The sequence below is a fragment of the Pseudorca crassidens genome, chromosome 6, assembly GCF_039906515.1.
Source record: "Pseudorca crassidens isolate mPseCra1 chromosome 6, mPseCra1.hap1, whole genome shotgun sequence".
In the NCBI taxonomy this organism is placed as follows: domain Eukaryota; kingdom Metazoa; phylum Chordata; class Mammalia; order Artiodactyla; family Delphinidae; genus Pseudorca; species Pseudorca crassidens.
Genome location: NC_090301.1, coordinates 5,657,670 through 5,681,043, shown reverse-complemented (window position 1 = coordinate 5,681,043; position 23,374 = coordinate 5,657,670). Strand labels below are relative to the sequence as shown.

Sequence of the window (23,374 nt, the reverse complement as noted above, 5' to 3'; positions counted from 1 at the left end):
CGCCCAGTGAAACTGGTTTCAGATTTCTGGCCTCCAGACGGTAAGAATAAATTGTTCTTAAGTCACCAAGTTTGTGGCAGTTCGTAACAGTAGCCTAGGAAAGTAACACAGAAGCCTGGGGGTTTGAGGAGGTGACATTCGAGCAGAGCCCTCGGTGTGGGTGACCGAAGGTCCTCACTCATGATGCTTTCAGAAGGTGGGGGTGGGCTTCCCTGCTGACCTGTGCGCTGGGACCACGGGGCCTGAACCGGGATACAGGCCCAGCTTAGAGTCAGAAGTTCCTTGGGAACCATGAACTCTGATGGCCTCCAGCCTGGACCTGCGTGAGCCGCAGTGCCTTTTTACGTTTTTAATGTAAAAATGTCAGTCGGGATATAAATACCCTTTGCTTTTCTCCAGTTTTAGCTGAGTGTAAGTGTATCTTATTAATGGAACCAAATATTTCCTTGGCTTTCTAAATCGGGAATTTCTAACAGTACGAAATAGCCCACCGGCTTTGACCAGAAATGACCAGGGATGTGCACACGCATCACTCAGCTGGGCTTGTGTCTTGACCAGAAGGCCCCCAGTGGCCTAGTGCGAGCTTGACGTTGGCCGTCTGTTCTCGTTTGGGACCCTCGAATGCAGAGCCTGAGGCGAGGACTTGGGGATTGGTATTCTGGGGAGAGGTGGTCCCCAGAAGCAGGAATGGGATGCAGGAGGGCGACATAAGGAAGTTGGGGAAGCAAGTGCAGGGTGAGTTACTGCTGAGCTCGTGGTCCCCGTGACTGCTGGGGACGCTCCCGAGGAACCTTAGCGTCGTCCCTCTGGAGGACAGGGGCTGTCCTGGGGAGCGTGTCCCTGCAGGCTGAGTGAGGGCTGTGGGCCTGGCTGCTGTGGAGGGGTTGTAGCCGCCCATTTGGAGGGCATCTTGACAGCACACCAAGGGGGTAACTGATTGCACACAAGTCCAGTACGGTGTGGCCTCCACGAAATCCAGGCTTGACTGTTCCCTGTGGGTCGTGAGAAAGGCAGGTATTTCAGCCCCGCCCAGCGAGAGCTGAGACAGCCTCCAAGGTCTGTCCTCACGACTGTCAGTCACCAGCAAAGCAAAGGGTTTTCAGAAGATCATCGGAGAAATTTCGGGTGTGTGTGGGGAGTGATGGGGACCCAGAGGTACTGAGCACCTCACCCGCAGAAGGACTTTTGACCCCTGTGCGTAGCATCCTCTCGATACCTGTTTGGAGCCCAGTCGGCCCAGATGGTACCCCCTCCATGTCCCAGGAACCCCTTCTCCACCCAGGGGTTCTCTCTCCATCTAGTTCTGTACTCACACCAGCAGCTTTACGTCCTGGCATCTTCTGTTTTCAGCCTTAGGTACCTGCTTTCTCTTAAACTTCCATTCTAGAGCGCAGGACCCACGTGTTGTATTTATGTTGTCCATCCCTCTGTAGCTTGCAAGGAACAGAGCCGGAGTGAGGATTTGGGAGACGGCGGAGGGATCTGTTGACACTCTAACCTCATGTCCCTCAAAACCAAACGAGCACCAGCCAGGAGAGCTTGAACTGTGTTTAAAGTGGTGTTATCCTTTTACACCTAACTGGTGGTTGCTTGTGACGAAGGTAAGGATAAGTAGGTATGCAGAGCAGTCAGTGGGAGGAGAGACTCATCACAGAGCTTCAGATGGCTCTGGCGGGGAGTGAGGGATGGTAAACACGACCCACCTCCCATGTCGCATAATAACTACCTGGGCTGGAGGGTTCTGACCAGGACCTGATTCCACACTTGCGCACGCGTTCCAGCCTGTAGTTAGGAGCTGGGGGATGGGAGAGATATGACCCCATGGAGCTGCGCCCTTTGCCCAGCCTTGCTGGGGGTGGGGAAGTGTGGTCCCCCAGCCCTGTGTCCACTAATGCAAGCATCTGCCCAAATGCCCACCACTCCAGTGGAGAGCCGGCCATTGAAATGGCTTCTTCAAGTTGTTTTGTTTTTTTTTTTTAAACTTTTTTGGGGAAGATTGCATTTTTTTAAAAAGTCTCGTTCAAAAAGTAGGATATTCCGAGGTTGGGGACTGCCTTGCATTTCTGCGTAACATTGTGCTTATCTCAAAGAAGTGATTAAGAAGCTGAGGATTCACTTTGGGGGAAAAAAATAAAAATACAGAATGGTCCTCTTATAACCAGAATCAGGTCTCGGGCTTCCGAAAATGTTTGTTGCAGTGATTCTGTTTCTGACCCAGTTTCTACCTGTCTTTGAGAGCAGGACTTGTTATCTAAAAGTAGGGGGTGGTCTGTGATATTGCAATACATAGCGGATTAACGAATGACCAATCACTCGATGCTCTTATAAAGCAGGTATTCCGCCCTTTCTCCACCGCTTCGACTAGGCTTATGGAACTGAAATTAGCCCTCTTTGCAAAGCTCAGCGGGGAAGGGGCCTCTCGGGGGCCTTATTCTGGGTGAGTCGGGCGTGGAGGGGAATTTGGGTCGGCTGGAAAGGCCCGCTAGGGAGGCTCCAGCTGCAATTCCCCCCTCCTGCCTCTTTCACAGTTGCTAAGGTGAGAGGTTGCCTGGGTGAAGGTCCCCAGGAAGAAGAATCCAATAGGTCAGAGGGTGGGTGGTCCTCATCGTGACAGCTCTGCCCAGCTCTGCCCGAGGTCAGGAGGGGTGAGCCAGCAGGAGGGCAGCTTTGAGGAAGGAGGTAGCTGTTGGGATTCTGGCAGAAAGGGACCAGCGCTGGACACCACGTGTGCAGGGGCCGAGGCTGCCACTCACACAGGCCGGGTAATTCCCCGCCCCACCCAGCACCGAGGAACAAGGGTACACGTCCCGGGGTCACACGTTCAGGGGCCGAGCTGGGATCTGAGGCCCTGTTCCAACAGAGGCTGAGCTTCCACCACCGACTTGTCCCAGGATTTTCAGCCTCTTCTGCGTGTGTCGGGAGGCTCTCTCTGTGCCATCTCCCGGGACTGGCGCAGAAACTCCCTTCCTGTGGCTCATATCAGGCAGGATACTGCACTTCTTCCTACTATAGTAGACTTGGGAAGGGGGCGTGTGGTTCTAATTGCTGTCTTGGAAGAAGGAAAGAAGGAAGGCGTTCAGTGTTGGAACCCAGGCCGGCATGTTATACCCTCACGTGGAGACATCTGCTCTGACTGCAGCCTGCTTTGTCTTTTTCTTTTTTAATATTTTCTTTTTGTATTTTTTGGCCAAGCCACGTGACATGTGGGACCCTAGTTCCCTGATCAGGGATCGAACCCGCGCCTCCTACATGGAAAGCACAGAGTCTTAACCGCTGGACTGCCAGGGAAGTCCCTGCAATCTCCTTTTTCTGCCTTTGTTTTCTCTGCACTGGACTGTTAGTCTGTTCATCAAGGTCATGGGGGCTGCTTTGCACCGGGGGTTATGATCCCAGCTTCCCACTTCTTGACCTCGATCAGTCATTGAAACCCTTGTTGAACCTCAGTTCCCTCGTCTGCTGAAAAGGACACGGTGATGCCGGCCTTGCCCACCTCCAACCACCAGGAGGCCAGATGGAGAAGCACCTTGTCAGCTACCGTGCATGATATCAGTGGTTTTCACAGTGTGGTCGAGGGACCAGCTGCACCAGCAGCACCTGGGTGCAAGTTAGAAATGTATATTCTCAGGCCCGGCTCAGGCCTCGGCGGGTGGAGACCGGCAGTCTGGGTCTGAACAAACCCTCTAGGTGAGTCTGATACGTGCCCGTGTTTGAGAACCACTGCTTTGTTCACGTGTAAGAAGTTAAGTTCTCAGCCATTTATGCCATAAGCATTTCGTGAGTTTTCCGCTGTGTATTTGGCTTAAATCTCTGGACTTTTATGTTTCAAGGAAGAGAAAGGCAGGGTCCCTGCCCTCGAGGTGGTCCATAGGCTAGTAGAAGAGAAGGAAAGAGTATACTTTCATGTGATACGGAGAAAAAAGATGATAAAGTAGGAAAAAAGAGAGAAAAGAGTAATCTCTCGCGTGATATGAGAGCCCTTTTACACTTGAGGAAGCCAAGGCCCAGAGTCAACTTAGGTCATGGAGCAAAGGTCGTCAGGCCAGTGAAGGGCGGCGCTGACCTGTGAGCCCACAGGTCTGACTGGGGACCATCTCAGAAGCCTCCGTTTCCAGGCTGCCTTTCTTCAGGTGGAAGCTCCCACACCCAGCCCCGGGCTGGCGCCGGCTCCCCGATTATTCAAAGGAGGAGGTTACGGTCAGCATCAAACACATATATATGGAATCTAAGAAAAAAAAAATGTCACGAAGAACCTAGAGGCAAGAAGGTAATAAAGACGGACTTGAGGCTATGGGGAGGGGGAAGGGTAAGCTGTGACAAAGTGAGAGAGTGACATGGACACATATGCACCACCAGACGTAAGGGAGATAGCTAGTGGGAAGCAGCCGCATAGCACAGGGAGATCAGCTCGGTGCTTTGTGACCACCTAGAGGGGTGGGATAGGGAGGGTGGGAGGGAGGGAGACGCAAGAGGGAGGGGATATGGGGATATATGTATATGTATACCTGATTCACTTTGTTATACAGCAGAAACTAACACACTATTGTAAAGCAATTATACTCCAATAAAGATGTAAAAAACAAACAAAAGAAAACCCTAGGACTTACCCCGGCAGCATTTTTTTTGCCGTACGAGAGCCTCTCACTGCTGTGGCCTCTCCCGTTGCAGAGGCTCCGGACGTGCAGGCTCGGCGGCCATGGCTCACGGCCCCAGCCGCTCCGCGGCATGTGGGATCTTCCCGGACCGGGGCACGAACCCGTGTCCCCTGCATCGGCAGGAGGACTCTCAACCACTGCGCCACCAGGGAAGCCCCCTCATCAGCTTTTAAGTGGTGATCATCAAGACATTGGATTTAAGCCTCCAGCCCAGCTGGGAGCCCAGAACTGTGCCCCGGGTCAGATTGTAGAAGTCCCTAAGTCATTGGTCAGTGAGTAGAAGAAGTTAGTCTAAGCCTGGAAGAAATAGAATTTTTTTTTTTTTTTAATGGAAAAAGCCAGTGTATGTGGATCTTCCGGTCTTCCTATATGGGGTGAAGGTCTTTCTCCGAGTGTGCGTTTCATGGCTGTGTCTGGCATGGACCACAACCTAGTACATCCTCTTGATTCCCCATTTAAAGTTAAGTGACAACACAAAGGCTGGCAAAGCTGTCTGAGTCCAGAGTTCTTCTGGAGTTTTATTGTTTTTTCCTTAAATGTTTAACGTGGTCTAGTTTACCAGCCTGTTTTTAAGCGATTCCCCATTATCGAGTCTTTTACAAAATATTCCACCTGATGAGTCCTGGAAACTGCTCATCTCACATAATTATTTATGTGATAATTAAATCCATTAAAATGTCCGTAACAAGGCCCACCAGCTCCATCCAGTGGGAGCAGAAGCCTAAAGGAGGAGGAGACTGCAGCCTTCTGGCCACAGGTGTGGGCGTCCACATACCTGAGAGACCTCTTCCCCGCCCTGCCAGGGAGGAAGGATGCTCAGAAACGCCGGCCGCGCACAATGAACTAAACCACCCACTTGATACCATGTCAGGCACCAGGTGGGAACCCACAGATGTACAGGGTGAAACCACTGTGGGCGTCTGGTTGATGTGTGTCTCAGTAATACCCCCTTTGTGCTTCATATTCAATATTGGTTTCATACACGAGAGAGGAAAGGGTATTCCTTACCGCACCATCTATACCATTTGAAATGTGGTGAAATTTTAGGAGAGGTAGGTGAACCAGTTCCGTATTCTGTGTAAGAAGATTCTGCCCCGTAGATCAGGCACGATTTCACTAGGCCGCATCACCCACCACGTACCTAAATACCGTTTCAGTGAACAGTTTTACTAGTGTTTATTTTGTTAGCATTAAATACAAAGGTCAGTCTGCAGAAGCGTGATTTTTCTCAGTTTTGTCAATTGGTGGCCTTGTAGTTTCTTCCATAAACAATGAAAAACCGAGGGTGAAGTCCACGGCCAGGCCCCAGGACCCCGACGTGCCTTGAGCATCCCATAGAGCTACAGTGGTGCTAACCTGCGCTCAGGGCTGGGGCCCGGGAACCCTCCTCACTGGAGGTTGGAGCCAGCTCCAGTAAACAGTTTCCAGTGGATGAGTTTACCTTTGGGCCATTCCTGTTTCCGCTACCTGGCCAGCCCTCGGCCATTCGGCTCCGCACCTGCCGCGGGTGCCGCCCACTTCTCTGTGGCTTGCGCCTACCCCGGCCTGGCCCTCTGCCCCGTGGCCTGTGTAGGGCTGGTGTAGAGCAGGGGCCGGCCCACTTCTACTGTAAAAGGCCAGGCAGTAAGTGTTTCGGTCATTGACACACAAAAGAACCACAGGCAAACCGTAAAGGAACGACGGGTGTGCCTGTGTTCAATAATACTATATTTCTGGACCCTGTGACCTGAATTTCATATAGTTTTTATGTCATGAAATAGTCTTGATTTTCTCCTCCAGCTGTTGAAAACTGTTCTTCATTCACGGGCAGAGACGTGTGTCGCGCTGGGTTTGGCCTCTGCTGTGTGCTTTAGCGCTGCTACTTTGGTGTTTCCAGGTGTGGTGGGTCGGGGTGGGCGAGAACCGAGCCCTGCCGCGGAGAGATCTAGTCTAGCTATTGTCAGATGCGGGATGGAAAGGATGCTTTGGCTGGTGGATCCGTCTGTCTCCATCGTGACGGTTGGAAACCTAAGGAAAACGCTTCCTGGTTTTCCAGTCTCCCCAAAACCCCCCTGGAAACGCTTCCCCTCCAGCTTTGAAGAACTGTGTTGGGCGTCTGCGTGGATATAGGGCCACTGAGCGCATACTGGGATCGTAGGAACAAAGCACGCAGGTGTGGGTGTTCAGTGACATCAAAGGACCACGTAGGTCCTGCCCCGAGAGCCTTGGTCCTGCAGCACGGACGGCTCTCGTGGGGTTAACACAGGCCAAGCTGTCGGTCCAGGTGGATCCGGGGTTACAGAGCATTTTTGAACCTGTCACTTTCAGCTCTGAAGACAGGCAGCATGGTGAGAATTCCTAACCCCGTTTTGCAGATAGGTTGTATTAGTTTGCCAGGGTGCTGTAACAGATGACCACAAGCGGGGGTGCTTAAACACCGGAAATGTATTGTCTCCCAGTTCTGGAGGCTGGAACTCTAAGACTGAGTGTCCGCGGGGTTGGTTCCTTCTGAAGCTGTCCCAGGGAAGCTGTCCCAGGCCTCTCTCCGGCTTCTGGTGGTTTGCTGGCAACCCTTGGCATCACCCTGACCCCTGCCTTCATGTGGAGTTTTCCCTGTGTGTGTGTATCTGCCTCCAAGTTTACCCCTTTGTAAAGACACCAGTCATATTGGGTTTAGAGTCACCCTAACGACCTCATTATAACTTGATTACCCCTATAAAGACCCTTCCTCCAAATATGGTCACATTCTGAGGGTCTGGGGGTCAGGGCTTCAACATAGGCGTGGGCTGGGGGGCATAATTTGATTCATGACATAGGGCAAGTGGAGAGAATGGCTGAGTGTCTTGTTGGGGCCTGTCCCGGGGTGAGAATTGAAGACAGGGCCGTCATCTCTGTCTTTGTTGGAATAGAGTCTACTGTCTACGTTTCTTGAACCTCTAAGTTTACCTACGGAGCTTTCCAGACTTCCTCAGGTAGGATTAACTCTGTAGGTACATCGTCAGCCGAGATTGTAAGCTGTGGCTAAAACAACTGCTAAGTGATGCGTGAGGGTGCCCTCAGTGCTGTTCTCACTGGACCGCACTCATGCTTGGAGGCTCTGGAAGACAACAGAGTCTTCTCAGCATTGCTTTTTACAGCTCTCTGGTTCTCGGAGATTTCCCCCAAACTTCGGCTAATAAAAGCACTGATGTGTCTGGAAACAAACGAGAAGATCAGGGAATTAGGCACGTTCTGCACTCCAGAGCTTTGGGCTAACTTGGTCCACATACACTAAGTCCCGTGTTTTCTTTTGGGGGCCATGGGGACTGATGGGCCCCCTGGTGACTGGCGGCTCCCTCTTTGGGCGAAGGACCACACCCCTGTCCTGTCAGGAAAGCTGGTCTTTGTGCAGAAGCCTGGGGCTTCCAGAGAGGTAGAGCCTGGAGCTGGGGAGGTGGAAAGGGGCCAGCCGGTCCTGTTCACCTAATGCCCCCCACCCTGGACCTCATCGGCATGACTGTTCACGACCAGAGTTGTGAACACCGAGTGGGTAGAGCGCTCCAGGTGTGCACTCGTACCTGCCCATGGCCCATCCAGGAACCTGCCAGGGTCCATTTGAGGGAATAGAGCTCAGCTTCAGGGCCTTTGGGCTGTAAACAGAAGCTCTGTACCCAGGAGCCTGCTGGAGTAGACAAGAGAAAAGCCCAGTGGCTCCCTAGGCCCTTGCCCCAGGTGCTGAGCGGCCCGGCGCCTAAAGCCGCAGTGAATGAGGATGCTGCAAGAGGACTGAGAGGGGAAACATACTTTTCTCTTCAGAAAGACCTGGCGGCGGTCTGCTCTGGTTCCGCAGAGTGTACGGTCACGCTCTGTGTCTGGGAGATGGGCTTTAGCGTGAGCAGTAACGTGGATGCCAGAGGCCAAGGCTGTTAGCTGCACGGAGATGTTCTTTGCAGGGAGACCCCGTGGCCTCGCCAGCCCCCAGCCACTTCTTGCCCTTCCTGAAGGGCCTGCAGATGGACCCGTGCAGGGGTCAGAGGCCCAGCAGTGTGGGCCCCTGGTCGGGATGTAGGGTAGATAGAAAGTCCCATCCCCCAGCCTAGTTACGGGGGCTTTGGGGTTTATAAAGGAAAGGAGACATCCAAGCTTTTAGGCTGGTATAGTGACTTGAAAACAAAAAAGAATACAATAAATGCATACTATTCTCACCATAGAACAAAGTGGAAAGCTTAGAGAAGTCAGGAAAAGCAGACAAAAACCATGAACCCACTTCGGAGAGGCTGCCTCTGCAATGTTTCACCTGCCCCGGGCCTTTTCAGTGCCTCCGCCCCCTTAATACAACGAGGTTCCCACCTGCTCTGTCTTGACAGTCTTTGGGGTACCGCGAGTCATCTGATGACACCCCGCGGTCCTTGGACCCGAGAGCAGTGTGGCGGACGCATCCAAAATCCACGCGATGGGTGGACAGCGGCCTCTGAGTCCTGAACATTCTCCCTCATTCCCGCATTTTCTCATCTTCTCAGGATCTAAACTTTTGTCACATTTGAATATATTTCCTCGGTCGTTGCTGCCTTTTTCGTGGCGTTCATCGATTTCACTGGAGTTTTTGCTTTTGCCTTTGTGGTTTCGTACATTGCTTGTGCGCTTAGGTCGGTCTCTACCTCGAGAGTTAACTGTACACCTGCCGGATTTTCTCTTTGCTTCTGGTTGGTTTCCTTCCGTGCCTCCCTCTCCCTCCCTCTGGGCTTTCAGTACATGCGGAATTCATTGAACCGTGGAAGTCCCAAGGGGAAACGATGTTCTGAGGACGGGCCAGCTGCCCCGGCATCTCAGGGGGTAATTCTTGCCCTCTGGTGATGCTCCTTGTAATTGCATGTGAATCATTTTCGCAGCCGAGGGTCAGTTCTGGGCTGTCTGTTCCGGCAAGGACAGTGATTTAGGGAAGGTATCCAGGATGAAATTTCCTCCTGTTTCACAGTCTGGCCAGGTGCAGCGTTCCTGTAAAGCTCGGAGCAGCTCTGTTACTGCCGTCCAGAACATTGGGGTGGCGGGGGGCTGCCATGCGGTGGTGGTACCTTCAATTCCACCATCCATCAGCATCCTTGTTTAAGGAATCTGTCACGGACATGGCCTCCATGGTTACTTGTTAGTAACCACCTCCTAAATGACCAGCAAGTGGGGAGGAAACCCCACTGCTGGGAAGGCACCAGGAATACATCTTTTGGGTTCAGCTGATAAGATTATTCTGTTGAGCCAACACTGCCCGTCTCTGCAGCAGAAGTAACAGCAGGTGAGGAAGACGGTGCAGCATCCGGGAGACACAAGCAAAAAAAAGCCCTTGTGGCAGGCTGGGCTCCCAGAAGCCAACGGTGACACAGGTCACCATGCAGGTTTACTGTGACGCCCTCTTGGGGTCGGCCCCCTTGGAAGAGACTGGGGGTTGGGGGCAGAGGGAAGCCCTTGGAGACCCCACAGACACTCCGGCCCTGGGACTGCACTTCCTACTCGTCCGGGTTGGGAGAGGGGTGGCGGGCATCCTTTCACCCCTTCGTAGCCGCCCCAGGGCGGGGCCATGATCTGGGGGGAGGAGTGCCTCTTTCCAGGAGGCAGTTCTGGGAAGCCGGCCACACTCCCAGCAGCCGGGGTGCAAAGGGGTCCCGGTGCCCCATCCCAGCCATCCACTGCCGTCCTCACCTTCCCGATAAATGCAGTTTAGAACATAATCTGCTCTTGGTGTGGAAGAGTCTTGGAGGGAAGAGGTGGAAATGAGTTCTTCAGCTGAACGAGACTCTAAATCTTAGTCATGTTTCCCCCTTTTGTCTGGTAGCATCTTCCTCCTGTGGACAGAAGGCCAGGCCCTGGGACTGGTCCTCTGACGTCGCTGGGCCCGGTTGCAAGGCGTCTGATGAGCAGCCGGACTGGGGCCTGCCGCATGGAGGTGGCTGTGTCGTGACCGAGAGGCACAGACCCGTGTTGGGAGATGGGCCCCGTGTGCCCGCAGAGCTTCGGGAGGGAGAGGTCCCTTCCCCATGACCCTTCTCAGCCCTTCCCGGCTCTGCAGCCCTGTCTTCACATCCTCGTCAGCTGTCCGTGTCCCCACGTGGGAAGGTCAGATGTCGCCGGTGTGCCTGGCACCGGCGATTTCCCAGAACAGCCCCTGGTTTCTGTTTACCTCCGCGACGTTCCTCTCTGTGGCCACCGGTGGAACGTTCTCGCTCTCCCCAGAAACCAGCCGGGCAGCTTGTCCTCCTCCCGGAACAGCCTGGGGACGGAGGAGCCCAGGTTGGCTGTCCTGTGTGTTTACACAAAGGAGTTATTCTTAAAACCTAAGAGGTTCTGAGTTTCCCGAACAATGGCCACCAGTGACGAGGTGCGCGCGTTTGGCTGTGTGGGTCTGGGAGAGGTTAGTCCTGGGAAGGAGTGCGATGGCAGAAAATGTTAACAGGAAGCATTAGCCCGTGTTCAGGAGTAAGAATGGGAGGCATCTGGCAACTCCCAGCAGAAGGGAGCGTAAAGGGTGGCCGGGTAGAATGTTCGGGGATACGTTCTCAGCCGTTTTTGATCTTTATTCCTGCGGCTGGCAATACGAGTAGGAAAAGCCATCTTTTGTAAAATCAGTTGAGTAAGATCATCTACATAATACAGTGCAGACTTCATGTGTTTAAAAAAAATGAGACTTTCCTCTCCAGGTGAAAGGAGTGGGTATAAATTAAAGGGGTCATTTGCAGACCCGGGGTGAAGAGGGGAGTTGAGACGGAACAGCTCAGAGGCTGCTTCCTTTCAGGGTCAGGTTTGAATGATAAAAGCCGTTCCAAATAAAGTGCTTGAATTAGTGAAGGTTATTCTTTACGTCCTGGGCGCCTCCTGTTCACCTGGGGGAAGATGATTGGCTTTGGTTCAACTTTCTTCCCTCCCCACCTTTTATATCACATTTCTTTGTTTTCCGGTATCAGCCTGGGCTTTAGGACCGAAAGAATGTTTGGGGACATTTGCAGGTTGTGACCCGGGGACTTTTAATGGTGAGTGAGGAATTCAGGGGTGTTCTTGTCCCTGGGCTAATCCTCACCCCGCTGAGGTCTTAGAGACTTAAAATATTTCTGCCCAGGAAGCAGCCCTGGAGGCTGTGGTCTGTTTGGGTTGCAGTGAAACCCAGTGAAAGGCATCCACATTCCTCACATTCTTTTGGACTGGCATGGGCCTGAACGCTGGGGTTTCTGAAGTCCAGCAAGCAAGTATGCAGCTGGGTTCTTTTCTGTAGATAAACGTGATAGATGCCAGCGGTGGTGCGGCAGGGCTCCCTGCCTGACCCCCACAGGATCCCACCTCTGCGTTTGCATTGGGGGTCTGGTGCAGAGCCCCTCCTGAGCAAAGCAGAAAAGGAGGTCAGTGGGGCCCCACCTGGGACCCCTCTCTGGCTCTGGCACTCCCCTGGGTGTCATTTATGTGGTTTGCTTTTTCCGGCACTGAGCCAGGATACCCGGGGCAGCAGGACCTCTGGGAAGAGGAAACAGGAGGTTGAGGTGGACAGCCTTCCATCTCAAGATGAGCTGGAGCAGTGCCCGCTGTTCTCCTCTTGTCCTTAGGGGTTCCTGGGAGTCTGGAGGATCACCTCTGCTTGCCTTGGAGATGACAGATGGGCCCTGTGAGGAATTTAGGGGAGTGGGCATGTGTCTCCCAGCATTTAAAGAGACCACCCACTGGCTGTGACCAAAATGGGATCTTGACATCTGGCCAATTTGTGTGGCTTTTTTTCCTCCAGAAACATAAATGCAGTGTTTCCTCTTTGCTTCTTAACATTCAAGATCTGATTTATCTCAAGTTCATTGTGAGGCAGAGCTTCCCAGGGTTTTGCTGGTGCCTAATTTTGTGATTTGAATATAATTCCCCCTCTGTTATCACTGTCAGGAGTAGTTTATTGAAGGGCCGGTGGAAGCTGCTATTCAAGGTGATGGACCAGGTGAGGGAGCAGGAAAGATGCCTGGCTCCAGTTCCCGTCACTTTAAGACCCCTGTGAAGGACCAGTGTAACCGGCAAGTAACAACTTGGCCCGACAGCTCCTTGGGGGGGGGGTGTGCCAGCCAAGGAGGAACTCTGTGGGGAGACGGAGGTCAAGGCTGGTTCCCGTGATCCTGCCAGTGGCCGTGGAAGCGGGAGCTCCAGCCTCCGCTCACCCTCCTCTGGCGTATCTCCTCCAGCCCAGGAACACTCCATATGTCCTGCCCATTTTACAGACAAGAAGTGAGGTCAGAGAGTGCCTCATTCAAGTCCAAGTTCAGAGAGTTATTAATAAGCCTGTGTGTGTGCCCCAAGTCCTCCTTCCTTGTTGGGAGGACACATGAGCTACGTGGGCCAGTATCCCCGAGTCCCATTCCGGCCGGTAGCTGTCAACTGTGAGTCAGAAACGTGAGCCACGTAGGTAATTTTTAGAGTCAAAATAAACAGATGGAATTAAAGTTTTTCTCTTAGAACGGTATATTTCCTTCGAACAGGATACAGTTAGGAAGTAAGCTGGCTGATCTCAAAGGCTGGTGCTGTCCAGCTGCCTGGACTTGTCCACGCTTCCTGTCAGGGGACTCTGGCTGGGCACCGTCTGGACCACATGTACAGTCACTGACAAATTCTTGCTCTGCAGGGGTTACTTTTCAGACCCGGGATCTCCGCAGTTTCTGATTGTGTGAGTTTGTCTTGTTTTTTGATCTGAAATTCACACAGCATTCAATTGACCATTTAAAAGGGTACAGATTGGTTGGCATGTAGCGCATTCACAGTGTTGTGTGACCACCACCTGTCTCTGGTCTCAAAACATTTTCATCACCCCAGAAGAAGACCGCCCTCCCCATTAAGTAACTACTACCATTGCCCCCTGTCCCCATGCCCTGGCCACCACTAACTGGTTTACTTTTGAGGTTTGAATTGGGGGCCGGTCTATGTGTAAGGGAGATCCTGGCTTTCAGGTGTCCTCAGGACAGAGCAACCAAGGCTGGCCTCCCAGGCCTGCAGGGCCCCTCTGGAGGTGAGGTCTGACATCACAGTGGTCGGCAGGTGATCCACTGGGGGGATGGGGACCCGGCCACGCACTGCCTGAATGTAAGGCAGCGCTCAGCCTCTTTCAAAACCTCTGTATGAATAAGCCTCACGTAAGTGCTGCCTCATTAAATAAAGGCTGCAGTTGACTGTGAGGTCAGGTGCCACGGAGTGAAGCCTGGAGAATGCGGGTGGGTGAGAAACCCACGCGCTCCCCCAGAAACGGCGTCTGCATCCTTACAGGTCTTGTGTTTTAATCTCATCACCAGCCTGCCTCTTCACCCTTCTTAAAAGCAGGCGTGTCATTAGGACTGCTGAGACATTTTTAACATACTTGAGGCTCTGGAGATAAAAGAGGTGAGTCAAAGAAAGATTCCACTGTTGTTTATTCCCAGAGCCTTCCAGTCTGTCGATGAAACCTGCTTAGACTACAAAGAACTTCCCAATCTAATCAGAAAACCCCAGTTTCCCTATCTCTGGCTGGAGTTTTCCCCTTTTGTTCATTATTTAAAGTTGACTGGGCTGGCTGCAATTTAGGAAGGACTGAGTGACTGTATTTCATTCTTGGGTCAGAAAAATGTCTATGCAGAGAGCTTATCGCATTGGTCTTTTCCAAGCAGAGACAAATTTCAGTTAGGAGCACATAAGCATTCTGCATCAATTAATTTCCTTGTCCTCGGTTTCCTCATCTGTAAAGATGGAGCCAGTCTCAGAAGGTTCTCAGAGATAAAAAGGAATCGAATATGCACTCAAAACTTGCTCAAGAGAAAAAGTGGGAGGATTGTTGGAAAGATCCAGAGATCAAGCCCCCAGATCACAGAAGACCTGGGAACCGGGATCTGAGAAGTGAAACTGCTCTTCAGGAATCGAATTGCATGTTCCCCTGTCACCCGGCCTCTGCTGCTCAGCCAGTGCGCACCTGGCCCAGGAATGCCCACCAGCCAGCACGTCCCATGCAGGACGTGCCCCTGGGCCACTTCTGACTTTCTCAACTCCCTGCTCTTAGAAGTGGGTTGGGCCCCGCTGACCCTTTTGAGCTGGTCCTCAGTTGCTGGGTCGGCAGGCAGACAGTGGATTGGTTCACCTATACGTGGTATCTGCTGCTGACCCATCGGAGGGGACGGGGCCATGGGGTGTCCAGGCTGGGGGTGTGCCTGGACCGGGCAGTGAAACCCCCAGGAGAGTGAGGAGGCGGCTCGAGGGCTCAGTAGTTGCAGCGCGCGCGGGCTCAGCTGCCCCTGTTGACCACCCGCACAGCATCTCCGATTTTCAGGTATGAATCAGAGCAAACCCAGGTCAGCTACAGTCCAAAGGTGATTTTCATAAGCCAGGTCCTCCCCATTCTGTAAAGGAGCAAATATCATTGGGACTGAACAAAAAGCAACAGAAATAATAACCAGATAAAGGAAAGAAGAGTTTCATCTGGGCTTGGGCTGAACACTCTTGGTCAAGGGCAGACCTTCAGGCTCTCAGTCAGACCCAACACGGGCTTATCTCCCGGTCACCTTATCTCCAAGCCGGTCTTAGGCCTTCCTCCAAGTCAGGGGTTTCGAGGGCAAAAATCATTTGAGGACTCTGATAAGGGCTATGGGCTTTCCCTTTAGAAACTCAGCTATACCTGTAAAGTTGTACCTATCATTTTGGGGTCTTGAGGACCCTCTAAATGGACTGACAGCTAGAGGTCCATAAACCCCACGGGGACACACCTGTTACTGATGAAGACTGTGTTCAATGGGCCAAGGCCCAGACCATCGGGCTCCATCAGAGGACACCCCAGGGATCTCTAGATTCCCAGTGGACCTAATGTAACTTAAGAACCAGGCCTCCATCTGCTTGGGCATAAATATTTGTCACGAGGCAGGTTTGCATATGTCGCTAGGAAGTAGTTTGCTCTCCTTGGGATGCTAAGTTTTGGTAGACATTCTTCAGGGTACCACTCAAGAGTGGGCCTCAGAGTGAATCTCACTAAGCTCCGGTTGATGGGGTCCTGGCCACAGGGTGTGGCCTGGACTCTGAAACAAGCCCGTCCGCATGCAGATCTCAGTCAGTAAAGCTGTGTGGCTCTGCCCACTGGCCCTCAGTGGTGCCTTAGTTTGCTCTTCTGCAGAATGGGGATGGGGGCTGCAGTTAGGGGAGGGCGGTGCCTTCACAGTTCGCTCCCACATCGTGGTGGAGCAGTGGATCTGGTGTCTTGAAGGTGAACCCACAGGGGTGAGGACGAGGGCCCGCAGGCTGGGAGGCCTGAGTCTCTGCATCCAGGTGCCTCCAGGCCCCCATCCCGTCCTCCCGCAGCTTGCTTTGACTGCCCCAGTCTGTTCCCATCTTTGCTGAGCGCGTTTGAGTTGCGTGTTCAGAGTCCACCCCGCTGCCCCCCCACCCCACCCCCGATTCCCCGCACCTGTCCCTACTGGGGATGCCTTGCACTAGTGGGACCACACTGCCTGGGGGCTCTGGGTCAGCACCCTTGCCCAGCGGCTGCCTCCTGGCCGTAACTGGGGTGCAGTTCGCCTTGGTTCCTCCTGTTATGGCTTCTTCCCTTTGCTGGACCAGCCTCCCTCCTGACCACATGTAGGGGTTTTTTTCTCCATCCCTTAGTAGTTTACCCCGCTTATAACAAAGCTATATCTCAACGTGTACAATGTTTTAAGTAAAGGTATCTTTGCAGACTATTTTCCGTGCACACACACTTTAGCCCGAATTGGGTTTCTGGTGGGCACGTTTTCAGGTGTCCCGATGTGGTGGTACTTAGTGTATTCACGAAGTTGCACCACCACCACCTCTAGTTCCAAAGCCTTTCACCAACCCAACAGGATACCTGGGAACAGCCACGGGGCATCCCTCCCATCGCTGCTGGCAGCCACTGACCTGCTTTCTGTCTGTCTTGATTTACCTCTTCCGGGTATTTCTTATAAGCGGGACCGCACAATACGTGACTTTTTGTGACTGTCTTCTTCCATTTATCGTAGTGTGTTCAAGGTTCACCCACGTTGCGGCATGTGTCAGAATGTCCTTCCTTTTCGCACTGAGTGATATTCGCCGTATGGAGGGACCCCGCTGTGTGGGTCTGTTCATCTGTCACCGGATGCTCGGGTTGTTTCTGCCTTTGGGCTGTTGTGAATAGCGCTGCTAGGATCCATCGCCCTGTGATGTTCTGACTTAATTGTAAGAGCCATCTTCTCTCATTTCCAAGTTCTTGTCGAGACCCTAGTTTTAGACTCCGGCTCCCTGCCCCCACCAGCCCTGTCCCTCCACCTGCACGCCTGTCCCTGGCATCTTATGGGTCTCCAAGAGCCAGGGCTTGCCCTGGACTTGAAGTCGCCCTTGGCATGGACTGGCTTGGGTCACTGTCATGCGGTGGCAGGTCCTGTGGATTCACCCATCTGTGAGCTAACACGGCAGTGCCGGGAAGGGCTGCTCTACTGAGTGAGGGGCATCAGGCCAGGCGTCTCTCCAGATGTGGCCCCTCGGTCGCCTGCATCAGGACCGCAGGGAGACTTGTTGCGAGAAAGCAGCCTCCTGGGCCTCGCATGCGGTGACTGCCTTGGGGCTGCCCCTCGTGCTCTTTCCACACCTGCGGGGGAATGGGGGTGTTGGCCCGGGGGGTTCATCTGAAATCAGTGCATCAGGTGGGCTCCCTTGCCTCCAGTAGAAAGGCGGGCGGGGGGTGGGGAGGTTGGAGCAGCCCTTCCCTGGCTCCCCAGATTCCAGTACCTTCCTCCCCCTCCACCACCCCCCTGCTGTCACTACCCTGGGGCATTCCTGCAACCTCCCACCTTGCTGTCATTGTCCCTTTACTAAATTCAACTCAAATGGTGCTAATCTGAGTGACAGCTCAGCCTGTCTGTCCCTACCCAGTGAGAACCTCAAGGTGGGCCCAGGAGCCTGTATCCTGCGAGGGAGGGGTTTTGACCTCCGGGTGGGTGGGGAGCGGGTAGATTCCCTGCCGCTGTCCGGCTCCAGCCCTCTGGCTCCGACCCTAATCCTGTCCTGGGCTGGCCGAGCGGGGGCACCCGAGAAAGCTGCCCTCTCTGTACTGGGAAGCTGTGCTGGGAGCCTGCTCTCTAACTGCGGGGGGCGCGAAACAGAGAAAGGACGGCATGTGGGAGGGGGGCTCAGGCTCGCCCCCCCCCATCTCTTCCTGCTTTGTTCCCATAGGGAGCTGCTGCTTCGTTTCTTTTCTTGTTTCTTTTCCTTTGGGCCTGGGCACGTTCAGAAAACCTCAGAAGGGCGACTTGCTGCTTTGGGAGTACTGTACCTGACATTCCTAGGTTTTGATAAAGAATAGATCAACCAGAAACCTCTGGCTTAGCATTTTTATGGGAAACAAAGTATATTCTTTTTTGTTTTTAATGATTTTTAAGTGTAATACAAACCTCCCAGAAAGGAAACCAGCTGGACAGAGGCAGCCAGGACCACCGGATGCTGAGAACCATGGGTCTCACTCTGAGATGCTGCCCGCGGCTGCCGGCCTGGATATCTGCTGGGCCTGTGTCCCCAGGAGGGCATGAGCCCTTGCGAGGATGCGAGTGTTGGTCTGTGCTGCGGCGGGCCTCCAGCGCCACCCCTCGGTCCCGTGGCCCTGCCTGTGGACCCAGAGGGGCCGAGACAGGAGATGGGGGAGGAGGGCACCGTGGGGGGGCAGTGTCGGGCAGTGACAGCAGCGAATTGTCCACGTGGGATCCAGGTAGGATGAAGGTGTGGGGTCCACGCGGTATCTGTGTGTCCTAGGACCAGTTGCGTGGTATCTGTGTGTCCTAGGACAAGTTGGTTCTCCACATCTGCTTCGTTATCTCTACTCACCGGATCCGCTTTGGAGATTTAAATTAGTTGATAAAGCCTGTGGCACGGGGCCTGGCCCACGATAAAGGGTGTTACCTTCCTAGTTAGGATTCAAACGATTTCTGTTTTTGTAGGGTCAGGGTGGGCTCGTACCTGAGTAATTGAGTAGGGGGTCCAGGTGGCAGGCAACTTGAAGGACGTGGGTGTCCAGGTGAGGCATGGGTAGTGCCCCGAAGAAGGCACGGAGGGGATGGGAGCCGGCCAGAGAGCAGGTGACGCCCGGAGTAGGGCCAGTGGCGTGTGGCCTCAGGACCAAATCCTGCATGCACCCTGCTTTTGTCAGTAAGGTTTGATCGGGACCCAGCCATGCGCACTCACCGTCTTGGCCGTCTTTGCCTTTCAGGGGCAGAGCTGAGTGGCTGGAGTTGAGGCCAAGTGGCCCACGAAGCCCACGATCTTCCCTGTCTGGCCCTTTGCAGCAGTGGTGTCCCCAGGGGACATTGGCAGCGTCTGGAGACATTTTTGCTTGTCACAGCTGAGGTTGGGGGCAGCTCCTGGCATCTAGGAGGTGGAGGCAGGTGTGCTGCTGGCCACGTGCAGTGCGCAGGACGGGTCCCACAGCAAAATATGATCCGGCCCCAAATGTCAGTAGTGCCAAGGTTGAGAAACGATGCTTTCCAGAAAAAAAATTCCTGTTTCAACTAGAGAACGGACTGGTTCGGGGGAGGTGGGCGGTGCTTTTGTTGGAATGGGGATGCGGGAAATGGGGCAGGCTCGGGTGGGGGAAGATGAGACAGGCATGCTGGCCCTGAGGTCGCCATCCTGAGGGCATGTGGGAGGTGCTGCAGAGACAGGGCTGCCAGGCAGACCAGGCTTTGGGCATCAGCAGAGACTAGGTGGTCCCATCCCCGCCCTGTTCCCTGGGGTGGCTCGGCCCCCTAAGGAGAATGCTGCAAGCGACAAGAGCAGAAGGACAAGGACATTGGACACTTGAAGGCAGACAGAGGAGGGGAAATCTCGGAAGGAAGGGGGAAGGACCAGCCATGCAGGTGCTGGGGAGACACCTGCAAGACAAGCCTCAAAGGCCAGCTCAGAGAGGAAGGAGAGGGCCGTCACCCTGGGAGGCCATGGAGAGGTCAGTGGTTAGAAAGCGGCCCGGTGAGACGCACGCAGGAAAATGCCCTCAGGACCTGGGGCTCTGGTGGCCTCGTCACCAACCCCAATGGGAGCAGTGTGTCCAAGGCTTGGGGCAGGAGCCGCCTCGGGGGAGGTGAGGGGAGGAGAGCAGCAGCTCAGGGGCCATGCAGAAATGAGCCCTGGGCTCGAGCCAGCTGCCGGTGCCGCCCGGGGCTCTGGTCCCAGCCGAGGCTCTGGGTGACAGAGGGCACAGCCTTCCTGCGGACCAGGAGGAGGAGGAAGGATGGGGGAGGGGTGGCAGCAGGGAGAAGATGCCGCTAGACGGCTGGGTATGAACGGTGACAAAGCAAAGCAGAGGACGGGACGGCTGAGGAGAAGCCCCTTTCTACGGTGGGTCATTTCTTTCTTCCCCTGATCCTTTTTCTTACCCTCTGTATAAAATAATCATCCCCGGGCACTTTTTAGTTGGAGGCGAAAGGAAAGCTTCTCCGACTGCCCTCTGGAACCAGGTCACACTTTCTCCCTGGCCAAGCGCCTCTCCCGTGTCATCCTCAGAACTGGAAGGAAATTAGCTGATTATCAAAAGGCCAGGGACCTGGATTCCAGGGCCTCTGGTGAACTCACCCTCCCCGCAGGAAACCTGTCAGGTCGGTTGGATTCCATTTCATCTCTGCCTGGTACAGACTTGTAGCAGAGCCTCTGCAGAAAAACAGGGAGTGATTTCACGCCAGGTTTGTTAATTTATGCTTTGATTACAAAAACAGAACAAAACCACAGAGCAGACACTTAGACTATCCTGCTAGCTCTGCCCAGCAGCCCAGCTTGGGGGTCCTGCTCTGGTCTCCAGGAGCCGGGCTGCTGTTGGCCCAGCGGACAGGGGAGGAGCAGCTGGTGGTCTCAGAATGGTCTAGAAAGGAGCTGCTCCAACCCTGCCATCTTTGTGCTGGGCTCACACCAGCCTCGGGCTCACGCAGCAGGCCCTGCGGCCACCCAGCTGGGAAACGTTGGACCAGTGACCTAGCTTCTCTGCACCTCGGTTTTCTCGACTGTGGTTGGAGGGAATGATCAACCGTCTGTGTCATGGGGTGGCTGTGACATGTAAATCAGTGCCTGATTCTAAGAAGCACTTAGAATAGTGCCTGACACACGACCAACAAACGCTGTGGGGGTAGGGCGGGGCGACAGGCACACCTCGTTTTATTGCACTTCGCAGATACTTTTTTTTTTTTTTTTTTAACAAATTGAAGGTTTGTGACGACCGCACATCGAGCAAGTCTGTTGGCGTCCTTTTTCCAGCAAAAGTTCCTCACTTTGTGTCTCTGAGTCACGTGTCAGTAATTCTTCAACTATTTCAAACTTCTTGTTACTTTTTAAAATAAATATTTATTTAACTATTTCACATAATAACTATTATATTTGTGCTGGGGAGCCATGATCAGTGATCTTTGATGTGACTGTGGCAAAAAGACGATTCACTGAAGGCTCAGATGATGGTTAACATTTTTTAGCAATAAAGTATTTTTTTAATAAAGGCCTGCACATTTTTTCATTTATTTTTATTTTTTAATACACGTACTTATTCTATTTATTTTATTTTTGGCTGCGTTGGGTCTTCGTGGCTGCACACGGGCTTTCTCTCGTGGCGAGCAGGGGCTGCTCTTCGTTGCGGTGCGCAGGCTTCTCATTGCGTTGGCTTTTCTTGGAGCGGAACATGGGCTCTAGGCACACGGGCTTCAGTAGTTGTGCCGCGTGGGCTCTAGAGCGCAGGCTCAGTAGTTGTGGCGCACGGGCTTAGTTGCTCCGCGGCATGTGGGTCTTCCCGAACCAGGGCTCGAACCCATGTCCCCTGCATTGGCAGGCGGATTCCTAACCACTGCACCACCAGGGAAGCCCCTGTACATTTTTTAGGCAATGCTGTTGCACAGTCAGTAGACTACAGTACAGGGTGTAGAGTAACTTTTCTGTGCACCAGGAAACCAAAAAATTCATGTGACTCGCTTTATCTTGATATGTGCTTTATTGCAGCGGTCTGGAACTGAACCTGTGTTATCTCGGAGGTCTACCTGTAGTTTCCCAGGGCTGCATAACAAATGACCATAAACTGCATGGCTTTGAACAACAGAAATGGATCCTCTCCAATCTGGAGGCTGCAAGTCTGAAGTCAAGATGTCTGCAGGTTCCCCCTGAGGGCTCAAGGAGGACTCCTTCTGGCCTCCTTCTAGCTCTGGTCGCTTACCCATCATCTTGACGCTTGAGCTGCGTCACTTCCATCTCTGTCTCCATCGTCACGTGGCCATCTTCTCTCTGTGTGTCTGTGTCTCTGTATCCCAGTGTCTTATAGGGACACCAGTGATTGATCTAGGGCCTGTCCGTGATTTAGGATTCGAGCATATCTTTTTTGGGGGGACACCATTCAGCTGACAGCAGTGGATGGGGTTGGCTGTTTTACCTGTATTATGGTTTCTGTTGTAGTTCACGTCTGTGTCTTCATCATTTCCGCGAGCCTGCTAAGAGCAGGGTGGTCTTGCTTTTCCTTGTGTTCTTGTAGCAGCTAACAAGGTGCATGACAAGTGCTTAGCACCCCTGTAGTGACTTAAATTAAAGAGGACTCCACTGGGCTTCCCTGGTGGCGCAGTGGTTGAGAGTCCGCCTGCCGATGCAGGGGACGCGGGTTCATGCCCCGGTCCGGGAAGATCCCACATGCCGCGGAGCGGGTGGGCCCGTGAGCCATGGCCACTGAGCCTGCGCGTCCGGAGCCTGTGCTCCACAACGGGAGAGGCCACAACAGTGAGAGGCCCGCGTACCGCAAAAAAAGAAAAAAAAAAGGACTCCACTTCTGATAACCTTCAGGTTTTCAGGACAGACGTGAAGAAGGCTATGAACATAAGAAATCTTGCTTTGGAGAAGCCGCCCCGTTCATATACTGTGAGATCGGAGCAACCTGTAAGCCCTTGGTTGGTGTAAGTGCTACTCATTGAGAGGTTGTTGCTGTGTGCCAGGGATGCTGGAGGTCCTTGCTGATCTCGAGCTCACGGCCTGGTTGGAGAGACACACAATTAAATGAGCAGTTAGAGTCGCGCGATTAGGTCCTGTTGTAGGGGAGCCCGGGGTGCCGGGGCTGGTGACCACAGATGTGGTGTTGGCAGAGGGCAGCCTACTGCTTTAAGGACTTGGGACGTCCCTCAGACTCTGGCAGGCTCCCCGTTTGCCCTAGCATGGGCACACGGGACGGGAACGTCCCTGCACCTGCCCACGGGTCCCGTGGGCCCCCGCGGTACGGCAAAGTTTAGTGACTGACGCAGCGACTGACCCAGCATCTTCGCCAGACAGTCTGTCATCGGAGTAGGCTCCGTTTGCCCCGGTGAGAAGCGTAACAGTTAAGAACGTGCTCCTTGAAGTTCTTTTAACTGGAGCTGAGGGTGAAACCCGAGTTACCTGCCAAGTTTTCACCCGTATTGTTACTGGATTCCCTTATGTGCATGTCTTAGGTAAAGAAGGCCCCGAAGGGGTTGACACCTCTGCGTCTAACTGGGCATGTGACCACTTCACTAGACAAGAGGGACGTTCCCTTAACTCCCAGCCAGCGTCCCACAAAGTCCCAGGCCACTCTCACAAGGGCTCAGGTCTCACCTGCCCGGCCGGCTGGGCCGAAGTCCCCGCGGGGCTGCTCTGGGCAGGAACCAGCCCGCCGCCCGCCTCTTGCCTGGCCTTCCCCCGACCTGCCTTCCCTTGTTACTCGATGTCCAAGTGCTATCGTGTCCCCGGAAGGTCACGTCTACTGGCACCTCGGAATGTGACCTTTTGTGGAAATAGGGCCTTTGCAGATG

General features: G+C 53.6%; 1 protein-coding gene and 1 long non-coding RNA gene across 6 annotated transcripts in view; one reads left to right on the top strand and one right to left on the bottom strand.

The window, feature by feature from the left end:
• The window catches only part of SH3BP4 (SH3 domain binding protein 4), a 92,008-nt gene that overhangs the window by 27,833 nt on the left and 40,801 nt on the right, over positions 1-23,374 (top strand). Inside the window, exon 1 of one of the 4 annotated variants that reach the window (XM_067740155.1) lies at positions 22,378-22,507. The exons of the other annotated variants lie outside the window; for them this stretch is intronic. The gene's annotated coding sequence lies outside the window, so the exon portion shown is untranslated. Of the gene's footprint in view, positions 1-22,377; positions 22,508-23,374 lie in introns of those variants that run through there. 4 annotated transcript variants of the gene reach the window in all.
• Positions 18,005-20,342, bottom strand: LOC137225734 (uncharacterized). Of its 2 annotated transcripts, none has more exons than XR_010943994.1 (4): positions 20,172-20,342; positions 19,976-20,104; positions 18,789-19,083; positions 18,005-18,214 (listed from the first exon to the last, which is right to left on the bottom strand). It is a non-coding gene; the product is annotated as an uncharacterized lncRNA (long non-coding RNA). The 2 variants fall into 2 exon arrangements; XR_010943995.1 differs by having other exon boundaries at positions 20,188-20,342.